Source organism: Carassius auratus, chromosome 5, assembly GCF_003368295.1.
Source record: "Carassius auratus strain Wakin chromosome 5, ASM336829v1, whole genome shotgun sequence".
Taxonomy (NCBI): Eukaryota; Metazoa; Chordata; class Actinopteri; order Cypriniformes; family Cyprinidae; genus Carassius; species Carassius auratus.
This window is the reverse complement of record NC_039247.1, coordinates 17,852,684-17,872,920: the sequence shown is the minus strand read 5'-3', so window position 1 is coordinate 17,872,920 and position 20,237 is coordinate 17,852,684. Positions and strand designations below refer to the sequence as shown.

At 39.0% G+C, this 20,237-nt stretch overlaps 1 long non-coding RNA gene across 2 annotated transcripts in view; it reads left to right on the top strand.

The window, feature by feature from the left end:
* Positions 1-20,237, top strand: part of LOC113079228 (uncharacterized) — a 38,159-nt gene that overhangs the window by 9,239 nt on the left and 8,683 nt on the right. For both annotated transcript variants that reach the window (XR_003281669.1, XR_003281670.1), the window contains exon 2: positions 6,919-6,999. This is a non-coding gene — a long non-coding RNA (uncharacterized LOC113079228). The remainder of the gene's footprint in view (positions 1-6,918; positions 7,000-20,237) is intronic.

The following is a 20,237-nucleotide window of genomic DNA, read 5'->3' as shown; positions in this document are numbered from 1 at the left end:
GTTTGACACACAAAGTGACATTTAGTAAATAATTTGCCGCATATTGATACTTTTTACTGTGTTGTGATGGGATAAGTGCAGTAGCTTTTTCTCTTTTATCTCCCACTGGTTTCTTAAGAAGCATTTCTAGATTCAGTAACCTTATGTGCATGTGTAAGTTTACTTCCTACAAACTAATGGAATAAAGGGGTGTAAAATGTGCTGCGATGTTAAACAAGCAGATACATGTTGGCACAGAGCATCCTGTAGACCAGCCCCTTCTCGACCAGGTCACATGTACAGTGTTGTCCCCGCTGGTTGGAGTCGCTGTGGCAACAAGGGTGATCTCACATGCGTATGATGGCAATGTGCAAAAGCAGAACAGGTTCCATGTACTTGTGTGTATTAGTAAGAGGTAGATTCTCTATGCTTGTATGTGCTTGTGTGTGTTTGCATCCAGATTTGTCATGGTGTGTGTGTGCAATTAGGAACATCAATGATTCAGCAACAATCTGATATCTCGCACTCAAAGCTTGATTTATCAGAGTCAATGCACAGTTCTTTGACATCTCAGAGAAGCAGACCGGTCTAGTACCAAAATGTTAGTTCAAATAGAACAACCCTGCAGCATGATTCATGGAGCAAATTAACCTCAGTGTCAAGATTTAGAAGCAGTACAGTGATTGCAAAAATGATATTTTACCCTTCGTAACATGAGTAAATTCTCACAAATTGTAATGGTCAAAATGCCACAGTTCAATCCTGCATTTAGTAGTTCAATCTTGACTTAAACTTCAAACTCAGTTCAGTATGAGACTCAGTGTTTTTTAAGTGACTGAATTATTGATTTAATCTATTGTGTAATACTACTGTTGATTTTGTCAAATATCTATCATTGTGAATTATATATCATGTAATATGTCTTGTCACAATGAGTGTAATTGGTAATTGACAGATAATGACAGTTGTAAAATGGTACAAGATTGAATAATATTATTTTTTACTCTAAGCCAGAAGCAATCTAAGTAATAACAGTGCTGTGACACTGTATGCATTAGTGGCGTTAACTACAGCAGCTTGACTGAGGATGTCTGTTGTCTGCTGAATTTAGATTATGCAAATTCTCAGGGCTATAAATAAGTCAATAACTGTGTCTCAAATACCCCTCAGAACTCGAATCTGATGAAAGAGCCAAATGATGCATGTCATGCCAATGAGAAGCTTGACAATATTATTTACCAAAAAAAAGTATAATTTAAAGCCTACATTCTTTACAAAATAATTTTTACTTAACAGGATTTTTTTTTTTTTTTTTTTTTACGTTTTAAGGATCTGTTTGAAGGAACCTATTTTTAAATATGTTACCAGAAATTTTTCAGGAGTGAATAATGCAGTTTAAATCTGGCTTTATATTGAGTTTGTTTTCTGAAAAAAACGTTAGGCCATTTACCGTAATAATCAAGTCAGGTGAAATCATTATAATTAGGGTTGTGCCACCTAATTTCTTAGAAAATCTGTGCAGAGATTCTCTATGCACGGTAACACGGGTTACTATCCAAAGGCAGCATTTGTCATACATGGCAGTAATGTTGCACAGTGAAGTGTTGCACATTAGCATACTCACATTTGAATCGCTCCATTCTGTGCAAATTTAATGCATGCGGACTCATGCATATATGCGGACGCTCTAGACTCTCTGCTTAATATCCTTATTAGTGACGTGGGAATTAAAAATTTATCATGCAGGTGGGGTAGGTTAAGGGTGCCATACAATCTTCCTAGAATCGCATTGCAGACTCTGAGTAGGGAGGAGGTGGGCTGGGCTCCGTCAGCGCAGTAGCATTTCCTTCAAGGTGCCACCATCTTAAAGAATTTAGCAGTGGTGAGCATGCGAAAAGGATAGACCTAAAATGTCCGCTGGCACGCTCTTGATTACCTCGTAATTTTACCCACCTCGTATGTTCCAATAACTCACCACCGCATTCGCATAACCATGCTCGCCAATTATGAAATTAGCTAGCGTCTCTGGCAATGTGCATGTCTAGAAACCCATTTGCATGCATAAACCCGCCCCTTTTTTGTCAGCTACATATGCGAATTGCTTGTGGCAAGCCTTGTACTTATCCGGCACAACACGTCCCATATTCCAACACAGCATGGTATCGTCTGCATTTCACCCACTTTGTATTCATCTTTAGCTGTGTGCGATTAGAAAATTCTGCTTGAATATTTATTTGCCCTACGTAGAATTGTGGCCCTTGGCTGAAGCTAAAAAGAAGGCCAGATTCTTGTAAATTTAACGCGTTTTGATATGTTTCAAAAAGATTGTGTTCAATGTGACACCCATCTCGTTAATTGCTAAAGTCATTATTAATATAAAGTGATCATCAACTTAACATTAAAATACCCTTTTGGCAAATTTAACAAACATTTCAATGGAAATGCTGTCATAACATTTGCACAGCAGAGGTGTGCCTTATTGCTCGCTGTCTTTAGAAGAAGGAGTCACTCAGAGGAATTGCTATTCCTCACTCGGGCTCCACTCCATTCCACTGTCTTAATTATTTCAAAGGTGGCTGTCTGGAATAGAACTCGCTGTATGACACTTCCATTTGCATTACCTTTCATCTCTGCGCGTCCTCTTGGCACTGCCGAGGCAGGAGTGCTAGAAATGACTCTTAATGCTTACCTCCTTGTGTATCTCCCCCATACAGACGCACAAAAACATATAGAACGCTTTGTAGAAGCCTTGCATAATGCCAAATGCGTGTTACACTTGCAAATATGTACTAGAACTGCAGTTAAAAGTGTATGTAGGTATACTTCTGATTTATGGTGATCAACCATTTGAGAGGGTAAAATAAGTGCTAATAATAGAAGGTCAAGCAAAGCATTAGTTTTATACATTCTCATGTTGAAATGTGCTACATTCATCCATCAGCAGGACTGACACGACTGTCATAGAGTGATGGGCTTCCTTTGAATTCAGTGTGGAGGAAAGCATCAAATAGACATGATATTACAGTGCAGAGTGGCAGCGAGGCATTATCGTGGAGAACGGACAGTTGCAGGAATCACACCGCCGTGGTCCTGTGTTATCCTGGTTCGGACAGAGCTACTGCATGACTTTCTACAGATGCCAACCAGCAGGGATGGGATAATGAGGTGGCATTGTTGGAGATCCATTTCACGTGTGTGCATCAGTTGTTGTCAGTTAGGGATTTGTGCATGTGTTTATATATTATCCTGCCGCACACACGTTTGTTGCAAGTTTCGCACGTACCTTTATCTGCACAGAGTGTTCCGAGACAAAAGGTCTGTGCAAATGTCCTCTTGAGCCTGCCATGTAGACTACCGTCACCCGGTATATCTGAGAAGTGTTAATTAGCGTGAAAGTGGGCAACAGAGGTGTCAGCACAACTCCCTCCTTCTGGCACCCACCCACCCACACACACACTTATACCTGATGCGTGCAACCTACCTCCACCTCAACCAGACCGCTGTTACGAGAGCCGACCGAATGTAATTAAATTCCTGCATGTTTTAGACTCAAGCCTGTCAGTGGCTAATGGGAGGAAACGAGAGTATCTCCTGCACTAACCGTGCTTAGAAATGAGATAAGAAAGTGGAAAGGTTGGTGGCGTAGATGAAAAGGACAACAATTTAAACAATAGGCAACAATCATTCACATAGTTACAGTTGTTTCGTGCCACGTGGCTACACACGGCATTATCCACAGCTGGACTGATGTTTCTTTTGTTTCAGCTGAAATATAGAAGGCTGTGTTTCCGTCTGGTTTTAAGACGCCTTTTCATTGATCCGAGAAATACTGTATCCACCTGGTATTAAAATGCATTTCAGATGTCTCTCCTGTGACCAGTTGTTTTTGGATTTCCTCGAGACACTTCCCTCTTATTTCGTCACACTCTACATAAGCTTTGCGGGAGTGCAGAGTCTGGTGTACAAGTAGGATTTACTGAACGAAACTTGTGTATGCAAAACAAATGAAAAGGATAAAGACAGCAGCTACAATTTCGACCACAATCAGCGTGTTTTTGTACAGCGTAGCAGAGTTTTACTCGTGTAGTGCACTTCCTCACAACACGTCCCACAGTGATTGTATATTGTGTTAGTGGGAGGTCTTCTGTGGGTTTTCAAATGTATTTGCCCATATTAACGTCTACATTATGAAAGCAATCCGGTCAAATTTCGACTTCCTCTGGAAGAGGTCGAAAGTGGCCAAGATTAAAACATTTTAGACCCTGTTTACTCCTGTATTTAGCATTGTTCACTTGCGATAGCATCAACGAAAATCTTAAACTTCAGGTATCTAAACACTAGACTGCCATTGTGCCGTCGCAAAAATATCCTTGGTTATTTTAACCAATCACCAGTGTGGTTGTATGTGTAAGAAGGCGTGGGCTGCGTTTGTGAACGCTTGTATGCATGATCGTTCCTAAGTGTTTTTGTTTGTAGCTGGTCATGATCCGTGAGGTGTATGGCTATGAGTGTGTGTGTGAGCTCTTGCTTCTCAGCCATCAGATGTAATGCAGACTGTCAGCTAGGGAATCATACCTGGCTCCATGCTAGAGCAGTCGGCCTTCATATATATATAGTCCAGTAGCCACTGGTTGTCAGGACTGAGGTGTTGGCAGAGGGATCCAGTGAGTGCAGACGTGTGGAGAGAGTGGGGTGGGGGATGGGGACGACTCAAACACTGCCAACATCAAGAGCAAAAATGGACCTTGGTTTCACCGTATTGTAGGCGATACATGCGCATGGAGACTTGGCTTTGTAGCATAACTGCTCAGCTTAATTAATGCTAACTGTGACAGTTTTTTTTTTTCCTGAATGTAACAAATAACATCAGTGCGTGATATTCAAAAGATATGGGTTATACAGTAACTTATTTGCACAGAGTGTGCTATTATTAGCATTTTGAAGTAGTATACATTTTGTATTGTATAGGAACATTCAATTGTGACTGAGTACCCAAGAGAAAACATTCTCACAAATGAGATGAAATGCTGTCTATCTTTTGTTGCATAGTATTTTGCAAAAACCAATGATTGTGTGCTTTTTTTTTTTTTTTTTAATAAATGTATATTTTTTATTGGAATTTGCTTTTTGTTTCTGCTTTTTTTTACATGTGAATTTAGCACAAAAGCTGCCAAGATTGACTCAGAGAGAATAATGACCAAACAACAATCATGTGATTGAACCATGCTCAAAATATTAGTTTATTTATTAATTTGTAATGCAGTAAAAAAAAAACTAATTTTAAGTCTTGTAAGGGCTTATGACATGAGAGGGGTGCAAAAAGTCTATAATAAATATATTTTTAGTCATATGTGGGGTTATGAAGTGAGAGGGGATTTAAAAGTCTCAAAGACATCTACGTTAGTCATAGCTAAATGTAATAAAATATTATTAGCCCATGTGAAAAAGAAAATGCATTTCAGGATGTATTGTATAGCAGCAGTGACTAAGTCAAAAGCTCAAGCCATACAGACACAGAGGCTTAAAAAAAGCTGACAGCTGTCACTCTGCCTCTGACATGTGTCTAGCTTTATATGGACACGGCCCTACACCGCTCTTTGAGAGTTTCTGTAGATAACACACTGCAAAGGTTTACACAAAAAAAACTTTAAAAAAAAAAAAACTATATGGTTCAGAGGAGTCTTCCTTATTGTGTTGTAGTATACTGAAAGACAATCACTTATGCTAAGAAATATGCACAAAATATCTATGCATTTCATAATACAATTTGATAAAGCTTACAGCTAACGGTTGCATGTTTGCTTCTTGCTGCACAAATCAAAAACCATTCAAAACTTACTGTTAAGCTGTCAACATCTGCAAACTACAGAGTTATTTACACACACGTGTATGTGTATATATATGCCTAAATATTTCGAAAGAAAATTCTAATGTCTGGATCAGTGCGACAGTAGAGCAGAGCAGTACTGTGTGTGTGTGTGTGTGTGTAATGGTATATTTATGGTTTATGAGGACACAGATGTGTATAATGACATGGGTACTACAACGTAAACATGGTTTATAGGTACACTTCCTGTGTCCCTGTAAAACAAAAGGCTTAAAAAGCGTACAAAACAGTGTTTAATGAAATTCAAAAATTGTCAGGTTGGTGTAGGGTGATAGAAAATACAGTTTGTACAGTATATAAACCCTTATACCTATGGAGAGTCCCCATAAAGCACAAATGCAAGTGTGTGTGTGTGTGGTGTGAGAGAGACTCTAGGGAATGAATAGCTGCAGAGATCTCGGGCTCTGCTGGCCAGAGACGTACTTTGAGGTGACAGTCATGCAGCCTCTGCCAGTATTCTCCCATACACAGGGATTGTTTGAAACAGAAAAAGTCATTTCATCTGAAAAGTCACCAGTGATGAACCCCCTCCAGGTTAATGCAATGCTGGTTAAACCAGCTGCAGCAACTCATGGGCAGAGTGTCTTTCTGGAAATCCAGAGATCATATCCTACAAAGATGGAGGGCAGTAGACTCGATTTCATACTGGTTTAAACTCTCTCCTTCACGATCATTTAAATGAACACATATTTATATATGCCATAGACACAGCAACGTGACAGTACTGCTCTGAGATTCACACACACACAGTCGTAAACACACACACTTAACAGCATGTTGTTCAGTTGTATAATGTTTTTAAAAAAAATTGTTTTTTTTTAGGATATATTCACATTAAAATTCACAGACAGACAGTTTGCATGTAAAAATGTTAAGTGTGTCTGCATAACACACATAAGCCAAATGCCAAATCATGAAAGTATAAATCATTTATGGTGCATTAATGTCATAAACACAGCTGGATATTCGCTTGAATCAGAGTGTACAATCATTTTAGCATGTTTAGAGATTTAGTCAAGATTTATTTATTTATCTTTTTTTTTTTTTTGCAGGGCTGAAGGAAAGCGTGACCATCACTTACCCACTGGAATCGAGCAGGAGGAAACTGTTATCAAATGATTAACCAAAATGAAGTGAGTTCTCAGATTAATCCAAATTTCAAAATCAACCCAAAGCATAGTCTATAAATATATTTGTAATCCCTGTTATTTTATCTGACTTATTTATAGTTGCAACAAAGCATGCTGGATTTAAAAGTCTTGATTCTCGTCATTTCTGACAGTTTTCAATCAGACAATCCTTCATAAGCACATAAACTGTATCTGGGTACTTTAGTGTCTTAATTTTTCAGATGCACTTTTCAAGTTCTGTCCATTTCTTTTTACGTTCTTTGAATTCTTTTTCATTACATTATAATATGTATTCACACCCAGACAGTACATATTAAACTTTTGCTTAATAGATTCTGAATCTGCATACATGAAAAACTGACCAGCAAAGTTTGCAAATATAAGAAAAGAAAAAAAATGCTAGAAAATGAGCAGTTAGTGCTAGTGTGCATGCTATGAGTACACCATTCCTGTATATCAGCAGCACACAGGCGACGCCAGGCTGTTTTATGCATACTCTGTGGCCCCTTCTTTCTTGTGCCTTGCTGTGGTGTGATTAGCTTTGGCCCTGAGGAGCTAATGAAGTCTGCTGCCTGCGTTTGCATGATTACAGTTGGCTGCGGCACAAAGGAAAGAGCCCACGAGGACAATAGATGTCACTTTACAGCATGCCAGCCCATGCTTCTGCTGTGTATCAAACGTCCTGTATCACTATGTTTTATGTGACAAGTTTGAATGCATATGGTGTTGTTAAATTAAATCTGTACTGGACTCTATTCAAGAGCAGTTCAATATAACAAAACAAGATACAGTATACCGAAAATGTATGTTCATGCATGTCGTTGAACGGTTTAGGTTTTATCAATAATATCAATATTTTCATTTGAGAAGTAATTTGATTCATTGAACAATCCCCACCTCCCACAATTTACAGCACTCAGTCTCTTATATAACTATTCTGTTTTCTGTCTCATTTTCAAGAAGCTAGTTAACCATTCATGACTGCAGATGATGAAGCATTTTTGCAGTCATTAAATATCCAAACATCTTCAAGTGGAGCGCATAACAGCGACGTGCAATGTGGTTGTAAACGGCATCATCCTTTCCCTCTCAGAACAAAGAATATGCGCATGGTAATGCCATGCAAATGTATGCAGATTTCAAACAGCAAGGGGGAGGAGTTGAGAGGGGAAGCAGAGAAGAGGCTACAGATTAGGTTTACAGCAAACACTGGATGTTTACATATATATATATATATATATATATATATATATATATATATATATGCCAGATTTGAGGTTAAAATACATCAAAATGTCATACATATTAATTTCATTCCTTTGCATAAACCATCGGACCTCTTATTATATAATCTACATATACTCTAGCGCACCCAAACCCACAAGAGATAGGGTTTAATCTCAAATAAGGATCAGCTGTATCGCCGGGGAGATGTTCTTGGCTAGAAATTTTGCTCATTGCTGCCTCCTTTATCAGTTCTTTTATTCATCACAGTGCTTGAGAAGTAATGATGTAACATCACTGTTGCATTTTCAGACTGATATATTTAAATACAAAAAATATAAATTAAATAAGAAGTGTTAGTATAATACTTAGAGGTGTGAAATAACATAACCCAAGACAATTTATTGTCCGGCTACAAATAGAGGTATAGAGATTTCTTTAAATAAATTGTTAACGAATAATTTCTTCCCCTGATGAATCTAGGTAGTGAATTTCAATAAGATTTTTTTTTCAGCCTGATAAAATTTTGGGTTAAAAAGAAAAAATGAGGTCAGTGCTTCAGCTTGATCAGAACTGATGACATGTTATAAGTGTCTCACTGGCTTTTCATTATTCCCAAAGAGAAATATTGAATATATTAAAGCCCCTCCCCATTAACAGTCTGAAAATGGGACTTGATGATAGTCACAGCTGATTGCATTTTGTTTGAAGCTGCATAGCTGGTAAACCCTCACGTGACTGTAATATTAGTTTAGCCACAGAGCACTATTAGAAAATATATCACAAAAATTATATAACTCAATATATGTTTATTTTTTTCTCTTTTTTTATTTCGTTCTTTCATTTTTGTACTCCATTTTTAGATGTGTGTGCTTTTCTTCAGACATGCGACAACCTAGCCTGACCATAATTTGCAAGTCATGTGTAGAGCATTAATATAATTTCTAAACGTGTGTGATTGTCCATATGCGTGTGTTTGCCACTTCTTCCATTTCCAAAAGATCAGTGATTTGTGTGCACCGGCACATGAAAGGCCGTTAAAATAATGCCCATCCCCAGACAGGAGACACAATACTGTGTTAGTCTGTGACACTCACACACACACACACACACGTCTGGGCCTCCCCTCAGACACAATATGGCGAATGGAAAAGGGAGAGAGGAGGGGGGTGTGAAAGCATAGACAGACACTCAGAATAATGCATAATGATGTTAACATTCCTGCATGTCTAATAGAGCAGGACCCAGCCACAGAGAGATGCACCAAGTCAGATGAGCACATGTGTGTGTATGTCTATGTGCGGCTGTGTGTGTCCATGCACTCAGCATCCTGAGATACATTAATTTAGACTCTTTATGCACGGGTGTGTTCGAATCTTTTCTTTAAGGTCATGACAACGAGCACTGACCCAATGCCTTCAGACCAGTGCACCTCTTACAAACACACGTTCATGTGTATCTCATGTGCGAAGATGCAAATAGCCACTGATTTTTTTTTTTTTTTTTTTTTTTTTTACATACTCAAAATGCATTTGCAGTATTTTGTAATTTTGCACTATAGCGGTGCTTTTGCAGAGATATTGTCCTAGGTTGTGTCTGAGAAACGGAAAAAGAAGAGCGTGTGTGTGCAGGAAGAGTCGCAATGACAATATGGCTCTGTCCATCATGCACACGCATATACGAAAAAATAAATCCAAGCAGCCACAAAGCAACACTCCTTCCCCATTTCAATACGCTCTCATTCTCTGACATGGGTGGCTGTATCATTTTAATTGGGAGCTTAGACTGAGGTGAGATTGTCCCCGTTTCTATTTATTTTATTTTGTTAACCTCACATCAGGCAGAACCGCACCACTGGGACCAACTGAATTGGATATGAAAATAGACAGGAAGTATTTGTCGAGGGAGAAAAAGAGTGAGAGAGAGAGAGACAGCCATCATCTCTGGAGGAAGGCAGGCGAGGACGGAAAAGCTCATTTTCTGTGGCCACCCCGTGCCGTCTGCATTGCAGATCGGTGGAAATCCTGGCGAATATGATGGCGAGGCTCGGGAGAGGGTTTATGTTATCTGTGTCTTTGTTACGCTTTGTTTTTAGTTTTTTTTTCATTTTTTATTTTTTCTCTGTGGTCGCCATAAAATGTCAAGTTAATTTCCTGGGTGGTGTGAGTGACGTGATGTGTGTGTGGTAGCTTGTGGGAGAAGAGGTTTGCAAGGAGGAGCTCATGCAATGTGCCACATTACATGCAGGTGTGTGTGTGTTTCGCTCCAATTTTGTTACTATATGCAGTATTTGTGTGTGGGGGTGAGGGGTATGCCTGCATATTGAACGAGCGAACAATATCTGTTTCAGTGTGTGTGTATGTGTGTGTGTGTGCGTGTCTAAATTAGCCGTCGCTGCTTCACTGTGTTAGTGGGAGTTCCAGCACCTCATCTGAATGCGGCACAATGTGAAGGATTATGGGTTGATGATTTTCCAAGAGGATTCAGACCTGAACCGTATTATAGGGTTCACAGACATCTCTCAGCAAAATTAAACTCCCACACCTAAATAAAACCAGTCTGCCTGAAAGTGTGTGTGTGTGTGTGTGTGTGTGTGTGTGTGTGTGTGTGTGAGAGAGAGAGAGAGAGAGATTGAGAAATATTTATGTCACCATTTCTTAATGTGCATTTATTTAAGTATAATTTCCTGGAAATATTATATTGCTAACTTTGAGAAATAAAATTGAACATTCATGTTTTCACATCTTTTCATGTAAAATGCCTGGTTGTTGTTTTATATTCAACTGAAGTAGGTGTTTGATGAATAGCAAGGATTGCCAGTTATTTGACAAGCAAAAGTATATTGAACAGACACACAATTCTCTTTAACTGGATAGACATGGTTTTAGGTAAAAGGCTCCAAAAATGGTTATCAGTGTTGGATTTTGTACTTTTTTTTCTTTTTCTGTGTGATTGGTGAATATAACTATATGCATTGTATATGTTTTCCCTCTCAGTAACTCACAAACTGATTATCCTTGAGACTCACTCCGTCGCACAAACCGTTTTAAAATAGTCTGATGTCCATACGGAACAGCATTGATGTACAGAGATGTACACTGACAAATCTTCATGATCCATTTAAGACGTCTCCTCTGGTTCTTACTGTGATGTTGTTGTTTGTATCCATGATACCATACGAGCGCTGCCAAGGCGTGTTGATCGTGGAATTCAAATGCGCAAATATGCAGCGTAGGTGTGTGTATGCAAGAACGTATTCCGATAGACCTGGAAAATGTTGAAACGTGGAGGAAGGGATTAGGCATTTGTCACTCTCGCTTATGCTGATCTGTGCTTCTGCCCTACAAATGTCACATCCCATAAGTCTGAAAAATCTCACCAGCCCTGCCTAATTGCACATATTCATGATGGTGCTTTGCATATCACTTGTAGTGGATTGTGTAGCGGCGTGAGAGAGATATATGATGGTAAACGGGAGAGTGACTTCAATGCAAATTTGCTCCGCAACGACGGTAAGATGGGACCTACACACCTTTTTGTAATGCAGTTGAACTGCTATGAATGCAATTTCAATATATAGATGTGTATATATTTTAAAGAATTAATGTTTAATGACATTACAAATTCATAACATTTTATTTCATAACAAAATTGACTTTAATAATAATAATAAATATGTTGTTATACCATTATTTATTGATATAAATAAATGAATATTGATTTATTATACTAAAACTATTATCATTGTTGTTCTTATTATTATTACTGTTGATATATTTATTGTATCACTAACCCTCTATAGCCTTTGTAATTTTACTGATAAAACACATGAAAATCTGTGGAATGAGTACTCTTACAAAGGAAATAAGGGTGCAGATGGGAGGAGTGTGTGTGTGTGTGTGTGTGCTATTATTTTTGTGCCTTATCAGGACACATCTCTGTATAATGACATGGGTATGACACTGGTATTACAAGGAGAGGGTGACTATATAACATAAGCCATGTCCCCATTTTTCAAAACCCTTATAAATCATACAGAATGAGTTTTTTTGAGAAAGTAAAAATGCACAAAGTCTCCTGTGAGGGTTAGGTTTAAGGGTAGGGTTGGTGTAGGGCCATAGAATATACAGTTTGTACAGTATAAAAACCATTACGCCTGTTTTCACAAAAACAAACAGTGTGTGTGTGTGTGTGGACTTTTTGTGATCACACTACAAATACGAATAGAGGATGGTGTTGGTGTAAAAACCAAATGAATGAGACAGGAAGCAGTACCGAGAATCCCTGGATGTGAAAGTAGTTTTGAGTGGCTTGTACAGAGCAGATGTAATCAGAAGCCCTCTGATTAATTAACGGACACAGTGAAGACTTTCACTACTGCTTGGGTAAACAGCTGTTGTTCTTGGCCCGAGGTTCCCAAACACGAGGGTAACAATGACGATATTGTCCCTTTACCCCTCATTAGGGGCAGTGTGAGGGTAAACTTGGAGTATGTGTGTGTGTGTGTGTGTGTGTGTGTTTGTTTGCAATCACTCTCCCATGATCCCATTACTGTTTCCTGGTCCTGGCTCCTACCGCATCTTTCGTGCCAGCTGCAGAGAGAGAACGAGAGCAAGCCTGTCATAGCATCTTCACATCAAAACCTCCAACGGAGAAAGAGAGGAAGGGGGATGCGGGAGAGGAAACGAAAGAAAGAGTGTGTTGTGTTTGGACTTCATTAGCATAGAGGAAGAGGTGCACAATGGAGGACTTTACATCCTTGTTAGTGAGAAGCAATCAATTAACAGGGCCAGACCGACCCTGGCAAAGCACTGTGGGGTCTTTGAGAGAAATGTCTCTCTCCATGATGAATAAATGTTAAAAAAAGAAAACACCGGAATCTGTCACTGCATTCAAATGCTTGATTGGGCTCTCAGCAGCAAGTGACAGGTTTTGCTCATTGTGTGTGTGTGTGTGTGTGTGTGTGTGTGTGTGTGTGTGTGTGTGTGTGTGTGACAGAGAGAGAGGTGGAAAGTCCATACATGATTGTCAAAGGCACAAAACATACCTTTGTGTAAATATAGCTTAGTCAAAATATGGCTTAGTGTAAAGGAAGTGTATAGAAACACAAATACAGATTTGTCTGTCATCAGATGCTCTCAGAGCTTGTTTTGTTGTTATTTTCTCTTCCCCTCTCAACACTGTTTGCTTCATATCACATATCTCTGATACCTGGAATTTGTTAAATCAAGTCACATATTAGAAGTGACACACAAGAATGCCCCTCGAAATTGTGAAGGCACCCAATGCCCTGTTCCTGGCAGTGATGGCTTTTACAAAATAAAAGTTGCAGAAAGGTCTGCAGCAGACAATGACAATTGCATATCAAATTGTAGATCCCTCCACCCCACCCCAACAAACAAATCCTCATCTGTGACTCTTATTCCCTGTTATCCCAGACTCCTCTGATGTTTTTCTGCACCTGGGAAATTGTCCTGATAATGGCTCCAATGTGCATCCAAAAGGCATTTCCTCTCCAGCAACCTGCCATGACTTCTGCCTAGAACTTCTAATTAAGCGGCATCAGTCAATTCATTACTCTGATGTCAAATTATTTGTGAAACTGATAACTTTTTCAATTAAAATTATTATGCTTAATATTTTTAAGGCTTGGGTAATAGTTGCATTTCAAGTTTGAAACATTCGCTTTTTTGTGTGTGTAATTCTTGTATAATAAAATACTAAACCGTGTTATTATTATATTAATTGTACAGAAATGCTATCTATTTATGTCAGGCAAAAATTGCACACATTGATCAAATGAATAACAAGGAATTGCACAGATTTGTTTATAAAGGTGAATATGGTTGTGGTAGTTTATTTATATGATTTTAGTGTGTGAGTAATGCAGCCTTGAGATTTCTTGCTGATTTAGTCTGCCTTCCCTAAATGCTTCAAGAACATCACTTTTGATTGGCTCAGGGTTTACATGCCAAAACAGCAAAATGTTCAGCGGGGCACCAATATTCATCTTTGAATTTCTCATGTTCCCCTTCTCACAGAGTTCTCGTCTTCTTGTTTTGAGACATCACAGGTAAATTGTATTAACTGATTTTTATCAAAAGCTGCACACAATTATGTCTGCCACAACCGTGGGCACCGTTATCCCAGCGAACTCATCAGGACAACAAGTACATGTTCTAAATTTAAGAACTTCATTTCAAACCTCTTTATTTTCTCCACATCATCCAAATTGAAGGCATCTGTTATTAAGCTGATGGCCCCTGCCAACTCGTCCCTCAAATGTCTGTCAAATACCACACACACACACACACACCCCTGTATTTTCTTAAATGCCATGTGCTTCCTTTCGAAGCCTCCTCCTCTGCTCCTTCCTACATTCGTTCGGCATAACCCTTATGTTTTAAAAAGAAGCCCAGGTACATTATCATCCCTTTAATTCAATTCTAATACAGAGTGTCCGTTGCAGCGTCCTCCGATCTGCAAATCCGCGCCCAGGGTCTTTGTGGCAGCCTCATTTGCATAGACACTGCTGTTCGCTTGGCTCTCCCTTAATGGCATATTACCGTGGCAACAGAATGCTGTAAGCAAGGGAATAATTAATGACGACCCGGTGACATGGTACTCGCAATAGAGACGGGCAGCACACTTGGGTGGTATTCTCTAGAAAGCTTTAGCCAACATTAGGCAGAAATTCAAGGCAACTTGATGTTTAGAGAGGAACAAAGGGATACAGAAAGAAAGAAAGCACATAAATGTGTGAGGATGGATGGATGGATGGGCGTAGGCACAGTCAAGTCTGAGGATGTAGGGCTTCCGTATATTCTGAAAGTCAGCACCAGCAAGACAGAAAAGATCTGAATACGATTGACACTCTAATAGAGGTGGTTTGTATTGCAGCTAGGGCAATACACACACACACACACACTTTGTGATGGGAGGGTGCTTGAACATGCTCCCAGTTGAAAGTTGAAATCTTCAATATTTAATACAGTGGGAAAGAAAGAGCACGTGTGCGTGTGTGTGCGGGCACCGGTGCGGCTGTAATGATTATTTGTGACAGAATAGTGTGTGTGTGGGATCAGTCAGCTGAATGTAGGGCAATGTCAGAAAGCCTTTCTGCCTTCTGTGGGTGCCGCTTAGAAGTGAAAGGGTGGGTGTGCGTGCAGACCCTCGCTGCAACTGAGGAATACCCTGTGTCAGTGCACTTTCCCTCTTTTCGTTTCATCTTGGTGGTTGTTATTTGAGAAAATGGCATGTGCTGTGATAAAATATGAGATCTCTTGCATTGCTTCAATGCAACACTCAAATGTGCTTTTACAAAAAAAGAAGACAGATACATTAACAGCTATCTCTCATTTTCATGACATGTTGCAATGAATACTTCTAATAGTCCAAATCTAATAATAACTGGTTGCAGGGTCGAATATTACGACTCGCCAAGTGGCAAATACAGTTACAATTTTTTTCAATGCAAGCAGCATAGAAAAAGCCCTCGTACCCGGGCTTACCACCACCCGGTGGATTTAGGAAAACTGGTGGGCAATATGCATTTAAAGTGGTAAATATGTCTTTTATATCTGCCAAACTTCCTGCTGCTAGCTGGAGGTGTTATGACTATAGTGGATTATTGCATGTTGATGTCTTCAGGACATGACTCTTATCAATCATGTGAAGTTTAGGGAAGATCGGACATTTTATGTCTGAGTTACAACAACTTCCTTTTACATGGCGAATCACTGAGCCTTGTCAGACCACAAAACTACACAAAAGTTGCCCAGAAATAACTGACATCCTGTTGGGTTTTGGACAATAATAATTAACATAATAATTAAACCTCTGGCTCTGGCCCTAAATAGACTTTAGCACATAACTGAAACACTCGCCAGAGGCTGTTAACTGTAAAGAAATTCAACGTACAGTGTATGGTTTAAGGCAAATATATGCCACCATTCAAAAGTTTGAGGGCAATATATTTTATTTATTTTCTTTTTCTATGGAAATTAAACCTTTTATTCAGTAAGGATGCATTGGATTGATCAAAAGTGACACTGGAGACATTAACATTGTTAAAAATATTTTTATTTCAAATAATTGCTGTTATTTTAAAGAAATAAAGAATTTAAAGTTTGCCGTAAATTTAAAAAATATTTAATATTTAATATAAGCAACTGTGAATTTTGAAAGTACTAAAAATAACAACTAACTGTTTTCAACATTTGATAATTAAGGTAATGTTACTTGAGTACCAAATAAGCATAATGAATTTTGAAGGATCATGTTACTGAAAACTGCCTGAAATACAGCTTTGCCAGCACAGGAATAAATTACATTTTGAAATATATTAAAATAGAAAAACTTTATTTTAAATAAATAGCAGACTTAACATAGCAGACTTCTTTCGAAAACATTTTGAACAGTAGTCTATATATTAATTTACCATAATAATTGTATTAGAAATTATGTAAAATGCTGTTCCCACTGAACCCGGGTATTTTCTATTTCTATTTCCAGGCCGTTTCTATCCTCACCTTCACTTGTTTTGCAGTAACTTCATCAAAGAACACATTTATTATAAAGAACTAGTGAAATATTCTGATATTTTTGATATTACATATACAGGTTCTTCACATCGGCTTATCTGTTAGAAGAGGAAAAGTAAATGCTTTTTAATTTCTTTGAAGTACCCTTACACAGATGGTTCTCTAAGGAACAATAGAACTATGTTTATTCTACACTGGCATCAGGCTGCAAACCCCTTTTGCAATCTGCATGTTTTAAAGAGTATGACTATAAATAACACACAACAGGGTATATAACGGACACATAACACAGTGTTTTACACCCATAAGAGAGAGGAGAGTGTTGTATTGCAGGGATGGAAGCTGGTTGTCTAGAGGGCAGGGACAAGGCAGCACAAATCCAAAAGGCTTCCAATGCACAAGGACTCACACTGCAACCAATGAAGTATACTGGGGTTCAAGGTCAATGCTAGAATATTGTCTGTTTTGCCCTCACACATATGCAAACATACACATTAGCACACCACTACCAACAGAAGTCATCGGTACTCCCACAAGCACAGGTCTGTTTGTGTGCGACACAAAACCAACAGAAGTAGTATGTATGTGCATGTGTGTGGGCACATTCACATGTGCAAACTCACTTCTCCTATAGAAACAACAGCTGTACATATACACAGAGGATAAATATCCCAAAGCTTTGTTTGTCTGTCCAGACAAGCTCGGAGCTAGCTGGCCAGCTAGCTGTGAGAAATGATCTAAGACCCAGTGAAAAGAAAGACTCTGGCCAAAGCTGAGGAGAGGGTCTGTGATTAGCTCCTTTGTTGGAGGTCTTTTGAGCTTCATTGGCTCCAAATAAAGACCGTCTAATGAATCCATCCAAGCTTGGCCCAAACTTTGTATGGACGACAAACTAAGTTATGGTGGTCTCCCTGTGCACCGCCACACAGCATAATGATACAGAACATTTGCACATATGGTCCCCTGATTTTGGGACTCCATTTAAGCTCTTTCTCGTATGCCTGGTTATCCGTCTGCTCCAAGGCACCAAGGGGGTTTACCAAGCAGGGGGACGAGTCTACTGGGCCTATATCTGTTTGTTTATTAATGAATTACCAATTATACTGGTATAAATGATATTGCGAGTTTGAGAATGTCTTAGGGGCCATTCACACAGAATGTGAGAGACAATAGTGAAATTAAAAGAAGTGCAAGATCTGTAGATACATTTTTTGAGTTGAGTGTTGTGTTTTCAGAATGCAATGTCATCATGTGTGAGATGCTGCGAGCACAGTGGTCCAAGATGTTCATTTGGAATATGTTTACATAGAAAGACAGTGCAAAAGCAGTGCAGCAGAAATGTCTCTCTTTTGCTTAAATGAAAGCAGCACTCAAGATTCACGGACTCTACAAGTTTGTGTCAAACCAGATGATCATAAGGAGAAGCTTGAAACATATATTTATTTGATAATTGTCCCAGAAATTTCAGATTCTGAAGTACATGTGGTTTATTTGTTTAAAATTTGACTTTGCTTCCTGTTCATTTCCAGGTGTAAAATTTTTTAAATGATCTCTGACTTTTGGAACCCCACTTGTATGTTCAGTGAATCTTTATGCTGTTAACATTTTGATGGGCACAGAATAAAGAAAGTCATGCAGGTTAGCAATGGCATGGTGGGGAGTAAATGTGGAAATGACTACATTTTTGGTGAATTTTGCATGAACTATTTCTTTGAGGACCAAATGAAAAAAGCTTTCAAATTGTGCCATGGTTTCTGTGTCTTTTATCAGGTCCCTATTCAACTGTGAGGAGAGATGCTTAGTTCACTTAGTTGGGCTGTTCATCAAGATGTCCTCTCTGTAAGGACAAGGGTGTCCAAGACTGGCTTTGGTTTGAATCTTTTTGTTTCCATCAGTCTGGGAATGTCCCGGCAATATTGTCCTTGTCCCACTGCCCAGGGTCCCGTAACTGAGCCCAGCCGAAGAGAATGGGCCCACTTTGTTGCCACACAGCAGGCTCGAGCAGTACCTATTCTGCTCCCCAAACTGTCATGCATAACAACTTTATTGTTGACTCAGATGGGATCTGAAAGCAAAGAATAGGGCAAGGGAATGAAAGATGAGGGGGAGTGGGAGAAATCTTGTCTTCAAGCATAAATGAAAAATTGTAAACTGAGTTTAAGATTTAAAAATCTAGATTTGAGATATTGTCACATCACTGTGGTCAACTTAGTATAAAACACTGCAACTCTGTCTAGTTAGGTTTTGCTATTCTACAGTATATAATATTCATATACTACCTAGTACAAGAAAGATAGACAGACAGACAGATAGACAGATAGATAGATAGATAGATAGATAGACAGATACAAAGATTTCAAGTCTATTGTAGATGTTGAACCTCCCTGAAAGAGTGAAATCACTCAGCCAGCCATCTGACCTGTAGGGAGCTCTTCCATCAGAGTTTTTTGGATGAACGTCATGATGTTATACACTTTAAAGAAGATTTAGAGACAGAATTAAAAATCCTCACCATGAGGTCATTATCTGTGTTGAGGAAGGAGCTGAAAAAAAAACAGCTTAGACTAGTCTAAATTTACAACTTAGGTATTTAAGATAGCTGTTTTTTTAAGCCTGGAAGGTACACCAACACACCAGCAACTCCTGTTGAGAACCAGCAGACTCACAGTGCTCATATTAATCATTTCTGATTTCCAACTTTCTGAAGTAACAAAGAAACACATTCTAGAATGCATTAGTATAAAAAAGGTAAAAGTTAATTGTGTATGAGGGGGGAACAAGAACCGAGGGGAGTGGTCTGTCTAGGCTACAGACTCAAGAGAAGAAGTAGCCAATAGCTGAGAAACTCAACAAAAGGCCATCTCTATCCATTGTGTTAGTGCTGGATTTCCCACGAGAGGCCCGTCTGCTTGAAAAGGGGAGTGTATCAGTTTCTCCTGACATGGATGTTTATTCATTCTGTGGCCAACTGCACCGCCAGCTCAAAAGGATTCACCTTACCGTTTTGATGTGTATGACACACACACACACACTTTTTGGGGGGAGATAGGTGAAAACAGAAAAGACACTGGCACATGGAGAGACTAGTGTGAGCTGTGTGAATAGGCATGTCCGCCCTCACAGTGACAGTGTTTGTGACAGTATCATGGTTGCTTGTCTGGACTTAGCTTTTGGTGTGAAGTGAGCCACCATTTTGTACTGCAGGATTTCAGAATCCTGCTGGAAGTAAACCGTCACTGCTGTTATGAGATTAGTTTTAGCATTTCTTTCATTGGTGTTTCATAGTTGGGTAACCGGTATTCTAGTAAACAGTCTTTGAGAGACACTGAGAAACTATTTTTCCATTACATCTGTTCATTTCTTGTAGGCTAGACATCTACTGGTTTCTAGGCAGGAGACAAGTGGACCATTGGACTGGAAGTTGTTTGTAGTTAGCAGTGTTGCAGCATTAGGTTCAAATTAAGATCAAATTAT